At 41.1% G+C, this 12607-nt stretch overlaps 1 pseudogene; it reads right to left on the bottom strand.

The window, feature by feature from the left end:
* Window positions 1–9453: 9453 nt before the first annotated feature.
* Window positions 9454–11213, bottom strand: LOC147419822 (uncharacterized; annotated as a pseudogene).
* Window positions 11214–12607: the final 1394 nt, after the last annotated feature.

Genomic DNA, 12607 nt, shown 5'->3' with positions numbered 1-12607 from the left:
TTACTTTTATGGATATTTTGATTTGCCTGTACGATGATTCAAGTCGCAAGTCTTAATCACTCCACCTTGAAGAAATTCAAGCAATATTTTGATTTCAGATTAATCATTAATGGTTATTCTTATTAAAGTGGATCATAAACTTTGTCAAGATGTCCTCATTTGGGGATGTTGAATATAAATCATTAGCAATGTTTCACAAGAACACTAGGTGGACACAAGGAAGTAAAAATTGGCTCCTTGTTTGGTCGATTTCTAGTGTTTAATGTTTAGTGCACAGGATTTGTGAGGCCGTTGACATGGGGAGTTCACTAAAGTATATGTAACATAGCACATGTGTTCAACAGAAGGGATTTTATATTCTTGTAAAGTTGTAGAAACATATGTAGATAAGGCCTATAAGGGGTACTTTTAATCCATTCTAGTGAACGCACGTGATATAGGAAAATTTTACATAGTGAATGCTACGGACCTTTGAACACAAAGAAAGGGGGGAGGGGGGGGAGCTCAATTACATCTGAGTGAAAAGAAGTGGAATTTGTACTGTCATGTTGCATAAAGATTTTCTTTAACTTGATCTTTAAAAAAATTGGTATCCTGGGGTGCAGACAAGGCCATATAATGCAAAAAAAGGGGTGGCCACAAGCGCGCGTAGTGAGCCATCCAAAACTGCTGGATGGGCCATATATGGACCCTTATGGCCACCCTTTTTTTGCATAATTAGGCTATTGCTGCACCCCAGAACCCTGGAAAAGATGAGATGAACCTAAAATTGAACTGTTCAAGCACATTATGCCTTCCTTCAACTCAACTTACTAGTTCCCTGCACCAAAAGAGCAAATCACATTGGACAATATAAAAATCTAGTCTCATGCTGCATAAACATCTGGTTTCATCAAATATTAACATTCTTGCTATTATAAGGGGCAGACAAGGCCATATAATGCAAAAAAAGGGTGGCCACGAGGGCGCGCAGGTGAGCCATCCAAAACTGTTGGATGGGCCATCTGCGCGCCCTTGTGGCCACTCTTTTTTTTGCATAATTAGGCTATTGTTGCACTCCACGACCTTGGAAAAGGTGAGATGAATGTAAAATTTAACTTTTCAAGCACATTATGCCTTCCTTCAAGTCAACTTACTAGTTCCCTGCACCAAAAGGCCAAATCACATTGGACAATATAAAAATCTAATCTCATGCTACATAAACATCTGGTTTCATCAGCTATTAACATTTTTGCTATCCTAAGGGGCAAACAAAGCTAGAAAATGCAAAAAAAAAGAGTGGCCACAAGGGCGCGCAGATAAGCCATCCAAAACTGCTGGATGGGCCATCTGCGCGCCCTTGTGGCCACCCTTTTTATTGCATTTTCTAGCTTTGTTTGCCCCTTAGGATGGCAAACATGTTAATATTTGATTTAAATTTAACTCTCATGGCCAAAACCACTTAACTTAAAACACATGGATAAACCGAAAAGCCAAATCACTATGGAGACAGTAGACACAACTCTTAATCATTTTGTCATTGCAAAGTCATCTGAAATGATGTGAGCCTCTACAACTTCTTGAATAGCCTCCAACGCTATTGCTTGCATTTTATACTGATTTCCATAGCTTTGAAGCACCTCTTTCACCGTGTGAGCATATTTTTGATGCATGGCTATGATTCAAGTGTTAGGTTTTTTTTTTTTTTAAGTGTTGAACTTTTCGGTTGTTTTCAACAGCTTCTAGATTTCAATCGGCTCCGAATCTGTCTGGGCTTGTCTCACATGAATTTTTTCATCTCATCGCGTTCTTCGACCATCATGTGATGAGAAAAAATCATATCTTGCTCGCATTCTCCAAAAATCAATGTGCAAGTTGACAATTTATTTAAAAATGATGTAAAACATACATTTTTTACTTTTTTTTTAATCTACGGGCTCCAACGAGCATTAAAACCATGGAATCTGAAAATACTCAAAGAACCATTGTTTTTTATTGTGTTAAGGATTGTATTTCCTACATACAAAACTTTCCCAAAATCTCGCCCTAACACCTTCAAAAGTGGCTTCCAAGGAGTGTACTGGGTCAAAATTTGAAACTAAAGAAAAACAATCAGAATGAACTCCTAGACTGTGTATAAACTTTAGAATAACCAAAACTTCCTTCAAAAAGAAGTTATGCTAAAAATTTGAAAATAGCCCCCCATTGGACTCCCCACAACGATAGAAGTCAAAGGATTCAAGGAGAGGTATGGTGTCACAAGTGCATGGTGGGAATCTCATCGAGGTTTATTCCGTCAAGATCTCTTGTACTTTATCATGTCTTCTCATGTACAATCTTACCAAAAAAAAAATGATACTTTAAATGACTACAAATCTTATTTAACTTATCAAACAATCTAAAATATGGTAGACCAAGAGTGCTCTTACACATCAACAAACAAAAAAGTCCAAACTTCTTCTCATTAACTTTGATAAACATACATTCGTGAACAACTTCCAAGGGGTAGTGCAGTCATAGTTCTTACATCCATTCCATGACATGGTATGCTCATGGGGTGACCTATCATATAAAAATATCTCTGGTGGGGGTGCTCTCATGTTAAGAAAGGGTGTGCTGCTGATAAAAAGTTGTTGTATTGTCCTACTAAGGATCTCTCCATGTTAGCATAGTGATTTTTGGTGTAGTGGGAGCCACATTGCTTGAGGAGAGCTTTGTGCCACCGTAAAAGCTTCATGTTATGCTAGTTCCTTGAGCCATTCTTGCATTAGGATGAGATTACCCACCTCTAATAAAGATGGATTTGAAGCACCTACCTGCAAGATGTAACAAAGAAGACTGTTTTAGAGGAAAAGTGGTGACACTTGACCTCTCTAACCTGCACCCATTGTTTCTTGTAATGCCACTATTTTGAGCTGAAGAGCTTGACATTCGTGCATCCACGAATGCAAAGAAGCACCTGCACCCATACACAACCAATTGCAATAGCCTAACAAGCCTACTTCTCCCCTCCCAAGATATTGAAGAACCATACACATTCGTCTCACCGACAGTATGACGATTTTGGGATGACCTCTGCTCACCCTCACGTGCGGCCTTCGGTGCAAATACCGCGGACAAGCAATATGTACACTTTTGTTGTGCGGAGTACATGGTGGTGGAGGGATACGATTTGTGATGTCCGTGAGCATCATGGCAGTTGTTGCGTGAGGAAGCAAAGAATGAAAAGAAAGAAGGGGGAGGGAGAGGGAGGAACATGGGAGGAGAGAAGGGGGCAGAGGGGGAGAGGGAGAAAGAGGGGAGAAGGAGGAGAGAAGGGGGTAGGGAGGGAGAGGAGAGGAACATGGGAGGAGAGAAGGGGGCAGAGAGGGGAGAGGGAGAGAGAGGGGAGGAGGAGGAGAGAAGGGGGTAGGGAGGGAGAGGAGAGGGAGAGAGAAGGAAGGAGGAGGAGAGAACAAAGGTTTTTTTTTTTGGGAGGATTTTTTTTTTGAAAAAGTGGACTTTTAGTGTTTGTAGGTTTAAAAAAATGTCAAAAAATGATTTTTTGATGTGTATATATGTTGGGAGGGAATTTTAAGTCAAAAATAAGTAAAAATAATTTTTTTGAAAAAAAGTCAAATTTTGGCTCTTAGTGATCCACGTTTTTGCTGATGTGGCCACACCCTTTTACTCCCTTCACTTCTCAAAAGCTAGAGAGAGAAAGTGACCTCTTAGGTCCACATCCTACATGTGTCTAAAAAAAGGCTAGAAAAGTCTACTCAAAACTAGCTTCTTGAATGCCCTTGTTCTCTTAACCCTACACAACATTAACCTTAATCCCTAAAAACTAGGATTCCTTACAAGGCCCATGCAAGGTTCATATTTCTCCTAATGGTTTACATGTATTGAGGGCATGTGATGCCAAGTGAATGCCTAAAAGGGATTTTGGGTGGCATCTGGATTGTGAAAGACTCATGTTTTTAGGCTAATCATTTGAATGCACTATTTGGCATGATAGAAAGGTAGCGCGTCCTCTACGGGTGCATGCAGACTTCAACCACCACTCTCTATATTGGGGACCCATGCAGTTGGAACCGCCACACAACCTGGGCACTGGTAGTAGGTGAATCAAATGCAACTTGCCTTTATCAATCTTCTCCAGAGTGGGCTCTACGGCCAGTTGAAAGAACATAAAGAACATGCGAGGTGTTGGTAGCACTTTATAAGGTGAGCTTGATGCTCACTTAGCTTTCATTCAGCAAGAGGTACTTCTATTTCTTTTTTGCATACGCTACGTTGGTTGTGTGTAAAGGCTTCAAATCTGCAATAATTTTTCAGATGGCCCCCAACAAAAAGACTCCTGCCAAATCTACAGAGGTTCTGTGCACTGTCTGTATTGATTTATGGTCTTTTGAATATGGTGTGGTATGGTATATTGGAATAATGTTGGGTAATCCAATGCTGTCGATTACACTTTTTTAGACAAAAATAGGCGATACTCATTAATGAAACGTTCTTGAATTCATCTAAGCTAATGAGGAATGAGAGAGGATATGTTTCGGGTTGTATTACAACACATTCTAGCCAATGATAAGGCCTGGCAATGCCCCTCTCTCTTAGAATGCCAAAGGGTTTTTTGGGATGCCGATCCTTGACTCTAATCTTTGTTTTGCAGTTGGATGACGGGTAAGGTGCACTGTCCATGTATTTAAATGTTGGTTGGAATAAGTTATGATGTTGTACTATGAGTTTATAGTGGAACTACTGATCGGTTCCTTGTTGTTCAATGGTATGGGGTATTCCTTACTATCTCCTACTGGTCCTTGCTGTTGTTCAATGGTATGGGGTATTCCTTACTATCTCCTACTGGTCCTTGCTATTGTTCAATGGTATGGGGTATTCCTTACTATCTCCTACTGGTCCTTGCTGTTGCCAATTCCTTTTCTCTAATTTTACCAAACATTTACTATGGAAACTTATAGAATTGCTTGAAGCATTATCTTAAGTACTGAAAACTGCACTATCTACATTATACAAGCCATATTCGGCCTTGGTATAAGGTATAGCTTGGCCTTATGTCTGAGTTATTTGGATTTTCATAACTATATACCTATGTTTGTACTCTCTCTATCTGGCTTGTATGGGTTCCTTTGTCTGCCTGGGATTTGATAGAACTCTAAAGTAAAGCCGGTTGGCATACTAATGCTACTATTACGATGAACAACTCACAACTAACTCTTATCTTGATGGTTTTGCAACACTAATGGTATTACCTGTTGTGGAGTACTCATTTTAAATGAGTGTATCAGCTTTAGATTGTTTTAAAATCACAGATTAGTTTAAGGTTTGATTTGGGAATTGGAATTTGAATAATATGGTATATATGGGCTCCTAAGGCTTGCGTGTCCTTTATATTTGGCTTTTACATCATTTTTTCTCTCTCTGAGGTATCTGGTCTATATGGCTCATTTTAGGCGTGATGGACAGCATAGCTAGACTACGGACTAGTTGGCGCTCGACTATTTCTTATTTTGATGGTTTTTGCAGCACTAATGGTATTACCTGTTTGTTGAATATTCATTTCAAATGAGCGTACCAACTACACTGTAGTAAAATCACAGATTAGTTTAAGGTTTGGTTTGGGGATTGGAATTTGAATAATATGGTAAATATGGGCTCTTTTCGGCCTTAGATAGTGGATTGCGTAGCCTTTGTATATGGTTTTTACATCATTTTCTCTGTGGTATCTGGTCTATATGGCTCGTTTTAGGCCTGATGTATGGCATAACTAGACTATGAACTGGTTGGCCCTCAAAAGATTTCTTTGACAACTAATAACTATGATCATGACTTTTTGCAGATCGAGGATGGTTTCAAATGTACTATGACTTCAATATTGCCTAAACAAACTAACATATGCTTTCTGATGAAAATATAAGATGGCGGAAATTCTTGTGGACTGATAGCCGTTCTTGCAGTGGATAAATTATGTCAAACTGAACTAAATTGAGGCTTGACTTCACAGTAGCATAAAATAATATTGTTGTAGCATGAACTTTGTTCTGGTTTTAAACTTGACTTCAAGGTATGGAAGGTACAAGTGGAAAAGAGTCTAACTTGAACTAAACACTATACTGTGGGGTGTTTTCAAGTTTTTTTAAAGTTTTTTCAATTTTGTTTTTTTATAAAGCAAACAAAGGGTTTTAGTTTATGGAACTCATTGTTACATATCACTATAACTCTAGCAGCACGATTTTTCTCTTTTTGGTACCTTGGTAACATGGATGACAACTAGGTCACCTCAGTTACCTGCAATGCTGTTTGAAAGCTAACCGAAAGTTTCTTTTCTTACTGTGGATGCAGGAAAGGGTGCCCTTTCCTTGGCTACTGAGTGAGAAGATGAAGTGCTATACTATTAACTATCAAACTAAAACAGGACCATCTTACCTTTTTATGGCTTGTAACTGAGATTTATTTTTTGGATATATTGTCTAAAGGAATACACTATTTTGTACTACAACTGTAGGCCAAGGTCTTTGTAGAATGTCTCATGTGTTATGTATATTGTTAATAGTTTAAACTCTCTCTCTCTCTCTCTCTCTCTCTCTCTCTCTCTCTCTCTCTCTCTCGCCAACAGTCCGCCCCACTGCATGCCAGTTACTCAACTACTTCCTCATGTGTTATGTATATTGTTAATAGTTTAAACTCTCTCTCTCCTTTGTAGAATGTCTCATGTGTTATGTATATTGTTAATAGTTTAAACTCTCTCTCTCTCTCTCTCTCTCTCTCTCTCTCTCTCTCTCTCTCTCCAATAGTCCGCCCCACTGCATGCCAGTTACTCAACTACTCCCTCACCTTTTGTGGCGTTTCCTCTTGATTGGAGTAGGGGGACTCAACTTGTGGCATGCCAGTTTCCTCTTTTGGTTATCTCCACACCTTCAAATCTTGTCTGTCGATCATTATCTGTAGTATCAGTCCCACGCTCACTCCTAGACAGATCAACAAATGAAAACTTTCCCATCAGCTTACCTACACTCTCTTTCTTTCCGTTTGAGAACTTCTTCACAACCAATTGAAGGACTACATGCGACCTTCATGGTTCTTCATTTCCCCAGTAGAGCCTGTACTTCGTGATGCATTACCTCTTTCAATGTAATCTTTTACGCTTTCCGCGTCTGAAACCTTGAATTCCTGTAAGCCTACGATACACACTTGTTGCAGTAGAGATCTCGATAGCATGGAGGTCCAAGGACACTACTGTAGTAGAGTTTACAAGAGCGCATAACACCTACAGTGGTGCTGCTTCTCCCCACGCCAGTTGTTTAAGAATCCCGTGAAAAAAATTAAAATAAACAAATTAAAATAAACTATCATCTTCCTGTCCTTTTTGCACCATCCAGGACATACTTCAATGGTCATTGCCACTCAATGAATGTATACTTTATTGACGACCAGGGTTTGTAGCTCAGGGCTCTTCACTTAGATTCCCGAGGTTTCTTTGGGCAATTTGGATGCATCCATTTCCATCCCAAATTGCTAGTTGTATCGCTAGACTTATTCAACACGAACCCCAACACAACCAAAACCATGTATCGCCAAAAGGCGCGTGCGCACGAGGCTCCATTGAAAATAGGAAATAACACTTAAGGGATGATAGACTTGATAACCAAAGTGAGCATGACAACCCAATCTTGTACCATGGGCCGTCAATACACAATAGATGCTACGAAGGATATTTGTCATGAACAATCATCACCATGGAAGCAATCGCCCAAGAGGTGATAAGGAAGTTCAGGGTAGTCATAATCAATGTGAGAGAAGGTATGGAAAGACCTCAAGACCACTCTTCCCACCTTCCTCTTCTATTTTCTTATGCAGCTCATCTCTTCCCTTCTCTCTCCGGGCCAATATCGACCATCTCTATCTCTCTCTCTCTCTCTCCTTGTTACATGCAACTCCCAGCCTTTCAAACCTGGAGGCTCTGTAACTTCTCCTCGATAGACAGTGGTTGAACAAAACGATCCCTCTACTCTCTCTCTCTCTCTCTCTTCTTCCTTCCTTCCTTTTTGAAGACGCTAACATATCATATTCTCTCTCTCTCTCTCTCTCTCTCTCTCTCTCTCTCTCTCACACGCACACTCTCACGCATTCACACACTATCATGAACGACCACAAACACGGATGCTATACACGAAAACATAAAACGTAGAGTGTGTGGTCATTCGTGACATGATTGTGTGTGTGTGTGTGTGTGTGTGTGAGAGAGAGAGAGAGAGAGAGCGCAAATCTACCTGCTCATAGCTGGGCACGATCATCTCCACAACACCTAAGTGGTATTGCTCTTTGTCGTCGGTTGCATGGGTGTAGGTGGTCCTCTTGTTTGCCAACAACCACCTCAAAGCTACTCTGCGTTGAGAGCAGTTCAACATAGTGACGCCAACATCACTGCGTTGCTCTATTGTCCATCCTGTCACTGGGCGTGTGATCGGCACTCCCAAACTTCTTGGTTGCCACCGCCAAGCCGTGGTTGGAATTGCCTTGTTGTTTGGGAGCCATCGGGTGATAGATGTTCACGATCTGCTGCTCTTCTGTGGAGATCTTGCAACTCAAGCGTGCAAGCATGCTCAACAACATGTAAATCTCTCTCTCTCTCTCTCTCTCTCTCTCTCTCTCCACCTGTGGAGGTCGATAGCTTGTAGTTGTGTCGCACATGTGTTGAAGGTCGACAACTGTCTCTCTCTCTCTCACACATTCTCGTCAACTTGAAGGATGCCTCGTGCGAAATAATGGAGGCGGCATTCAAATTTGAAGCCACCTCATCTACCGCCTGGATTCTCTGTCTGGACACTGTCAGACACACACACACAGCTGTCTAAGTCTCAATACACATACAGGACACTGCCCCCCCCTTGAGCCCTCCCCCGCCCCTCTCTCCCTCTCCACCAAATGTTGACCGGCATGTGCTTTTGCAAAAGGGCAAATTACCAAAATACCCCTCTAATTTGATGAAATTCCCAAAATGCCCCTCTTATTTTCAAAATTCCCAATCTGCCCATAAAATACACCTAAAATTTCCCAAAATACCCTTAAGTAATTTGAAAATTCCCAAAATACCCCCAAGTCTTAAATTAAGCAAATTGGAGAGAAAATCTTTCATATGCATTCAAGCTTTCGACAACCAATGAAGGCAAGTCAAATCTCCGCTACATATACAACAAAATCGCAAGGAAAATGTGGTATGGCTTCCTCATACAAAATGAAGCCAGCTATAATCGGAAAGAAAATCTCTAACATGCTGAGAGTAATGCATTCAAGCTTTCGACACAAAATGAAGACAAGTCAAATCTTCGCTACATATAGAGCAAATCGCAAGGAAAATGTGGTATGGCTTTCTAATACAAAATGAAGCCAAATCCCCATTATAATCGGAAAGAAAGTTCCTCCCACGCATTGTGACTTTCCCACACAAAATGAAGCCACATCCCAGCTACATACTCAATCTGCAATTGGAGCTTTGCAAGAACGCTCATTGTGGCCAAGACCACCACAACGTGAGCATGTGAAAATACGCTTTTCCTTGAAGCGATCCTCAGTTCTAATACAAAGTTTTCTAGAACGCCCAGGTGGCCTACGTGTGGCAAGTGGTTTCAATTGATCACTAGCATCTTCACATGCATCCACAATTGGACTTATGACACCACTATAAGTGTTACAATAGGCCTGCAAAGCATATGCCTTATGTACATACGATTGAACACACTCTCTCTTGAACAGAATAGCTGCAATAGCATGAGCACATGGAATTTCAAATGTTTGCCACTTATTACATGAGCATGACCTTGTACATACATCAACTACACATGTTTTTGTACTTGTCAAGATCTCAAAAACCATATCACTAGAGGGCAAGATTCGATATTGCCGAGCACTATTTCCAACCTCACACAAATTCTTCTCTACGTTTGCAACCAATGCAAACTGTGCTCTATCTCCTAAAGACTCATATGCCTTCTTTCCCTCCATTCCACGTGCATAGAACCAAGCTGTTAATTGGCGACGAATGATATCAAGCATAGATATGATAGTCTTATCTCTAGCCTCAAGCAACCATGCATTCAATGACTCAGCAATGTTGGATGTAAGATGCCCATAACGCTTTCCTTTAAAGTGTGTCGTCGCCTAATGAGAAGGGGGTGAAGTAGTCAATAAGTAGTCCGTCGTGGCAGGACTTATAACTCTCATCCCGTGGATAGCCGTGTCATAGTCGCTCATAGTGTTAGCATAAGCTGCTACCCAAAACAACCGAATAAATTCTTCATTGTTGCATTTCTTCTTGAGATTAGCATCCAAATGGCGCATACAATATGCATGCTCACATCCTGGAAAGACAAGTTCCATTGCTGGGAGAAGACCTTTTTGCTTGTCTGATACAAAAGTAATTGCATTGACGCTCGCCATACAATCATGTACATTTTGCAAAAACCATACCCAATTGTCTTCATTTTCTGCATCTACAACACCAAATGCTATCGGAAACAAGTCCCCCCATAGCATCAATCCCTGTGGCTGTCAACAAAGCACCAAGATATTTGCTTGTCAGAAATGTGCCATCCAACCCAATAAAGTCACGACAATGCGTGAAACCAGTGATGCATGCTCCGAACGCAAGAAACATTTGAAAAAAACGACCTTCAGTGGTTTTCTGCAAATGGTCCACAGTGCCCGGATTGCTAGCCACAAGCTTGTCGCAATAAGACTGAAGCTTTCCATAAGATTTTGCATGATCACCATGAATAATACCCAAAGCAAGTTGCTTTGCCTTCCAAGCAATCTTGTACGAAATTGACACTCCAACTTCTCGACGCAAATCGGCCATGAGCTCCTTTGGCCTATACATTGGATGGTCTCGAAGTTTCTCTACGTACCTTGTTGCAACCCATTCAGCAGTGGCTTCCTTGTTTCCAAGTTGTGAAGCACCACCACAAGTGTGCTCATCATGAAATGCCTTGACCATACACCCAGGTCCACCAGAGACCAAAGACGCATGCAAGCGCCACATGCATGCCCTCTGCCTTGCATACAACGGTATATCTGGATCGATCATGCTTAGCATGCCTAAGCTCCACATGAGACTTGATTGCTTGTTCTTGAACCTTTGAACGAAGCACATCAAGAGATTCAAATTGAGCACCAAGAGAAAGAGTTGCAGACATGGTAGCATTATTCTCCGATGTATTTGCATTACTCTCAGCCATGGTTTCCCTCTTGTGTGTACCCGCAATACCACACTTCTTTACATACAAACAATAACGAGCTCTTGCATCAATCTGTATCTTGCACTATGCGGATGGACATTTGCCTTGCACATAGCCATTCGCATACATCGCACAAAAGGCTCCCAACTAGTCTGTGGAGAGAGATGCACTGAAGACTCCCTCGTTTATGTGACCTGTCGACCTCAAGGCCCGCCGTGTAAGCAGACAATGGCCTGCGTTGCTGTGACTCAGAGCTGGCTGCCTGCATTGCTGAGACTCAGAGCTGGCGAGGCGACAATTTTCATGCGCGACAGTTTCGGTGCTGCTCGCTGTTTTTTTCAACAGTTTCGGACGAAACCGTATGCTGAGAGAATACGAGGGGCTTTTTGGGAATTTTGAAAACACGAGGGGCGAATGGGGAATTTCGGCAAATTGGAAGGGTATTTTGGTAATTTGCCCTTTGCAAAAATACGTATTGAACTGCTTCTTCTTCTTCTTTTCTTGCTTGCTCTCTCTCTCTCTCTCTCCAATGTGTGGCAGGACAGAGAGGAATTAGTATGTATTCTTGTTCTTCAATGATTGACATTTTGTTGATGACTACACTTATGTGTTATCTTTGTGGACATAATCGTCTGTTTTGTGAGGTAATATGTGACAAATTACATGCTAACCACTCAAAAATGCATCTCAATTGTAAAAAAGATATAAAAATTAGAAAAGCTTGATCAATCCGACCAAAATAGATACATGGGTACTTTGGGAATTTTAAAATTTTGAAGGGTATTTTGGGAATTTCGACAAATTAGAGGGGTTTGAACTTGGCTTTATGAAAACGAGGAAATTTACATAAGTTTTAGTGTAATTACCGAAAAAGATTCTAATTTTGACTAAAAAAACGAGAGAATTTCAAGTTTTCCCTTACTTTCACCATGCCATGAAAGTATTCATCGATGCACAGAGAGAGAGAGAGAGAGAGAGAGAGAGAGAGAGGGGGGGAGAATTTAAGGTGGCTCAGTTAGTTGAATGTAGCCCCAATGCAACCACCACCCCCCCCCCCCCCCCCTCTCCCTTATGTGTACGGTATGAGTATGAAATAATGAGGGGCTACCCCTACTGTATACGCTTATGTACAAAATCCAAAAACCCCCCTATTGTACACTCACGTGGTACCATACGAAAAAACACGGTGCATCCCCCGAGAACCAGCATAGAGCAATTTGTCAAGTTCGGGATGGATGGCTTCAAAGGTCCCTGTGAAGGATACGATTGGCTCCCACTCTACAAAATTGGATGGGAAAGCATCTGCAAGAATGAACAAGCAACGAAAATCTAACAGTCATTAGAAGCAAAGTATAAGGTAGAAATACAAAATAGACAATCCAAGAAATATCTTA

This window comes from Adiantum capillus-veneris, chromosome 29 (assembly GCF_014529385.1).
Source record: "Adiantum capillus-veneris isolate H3 chromosome 29, ASM1452938v2, whole genome shotgun sequence".
Lineage (NCBI taxonomy): Eukaryota > Viridiplantae > Streptophyta > Polypodiopsida > Polypodiales > Pteridaceae > Adiantum > Adiantum capillus-veneris.
The sequence above is the reverse complement of the archived record's forward strand: the minus strand, read 5'-3'. Positions and strand labels throughout refer to the sequence as shown.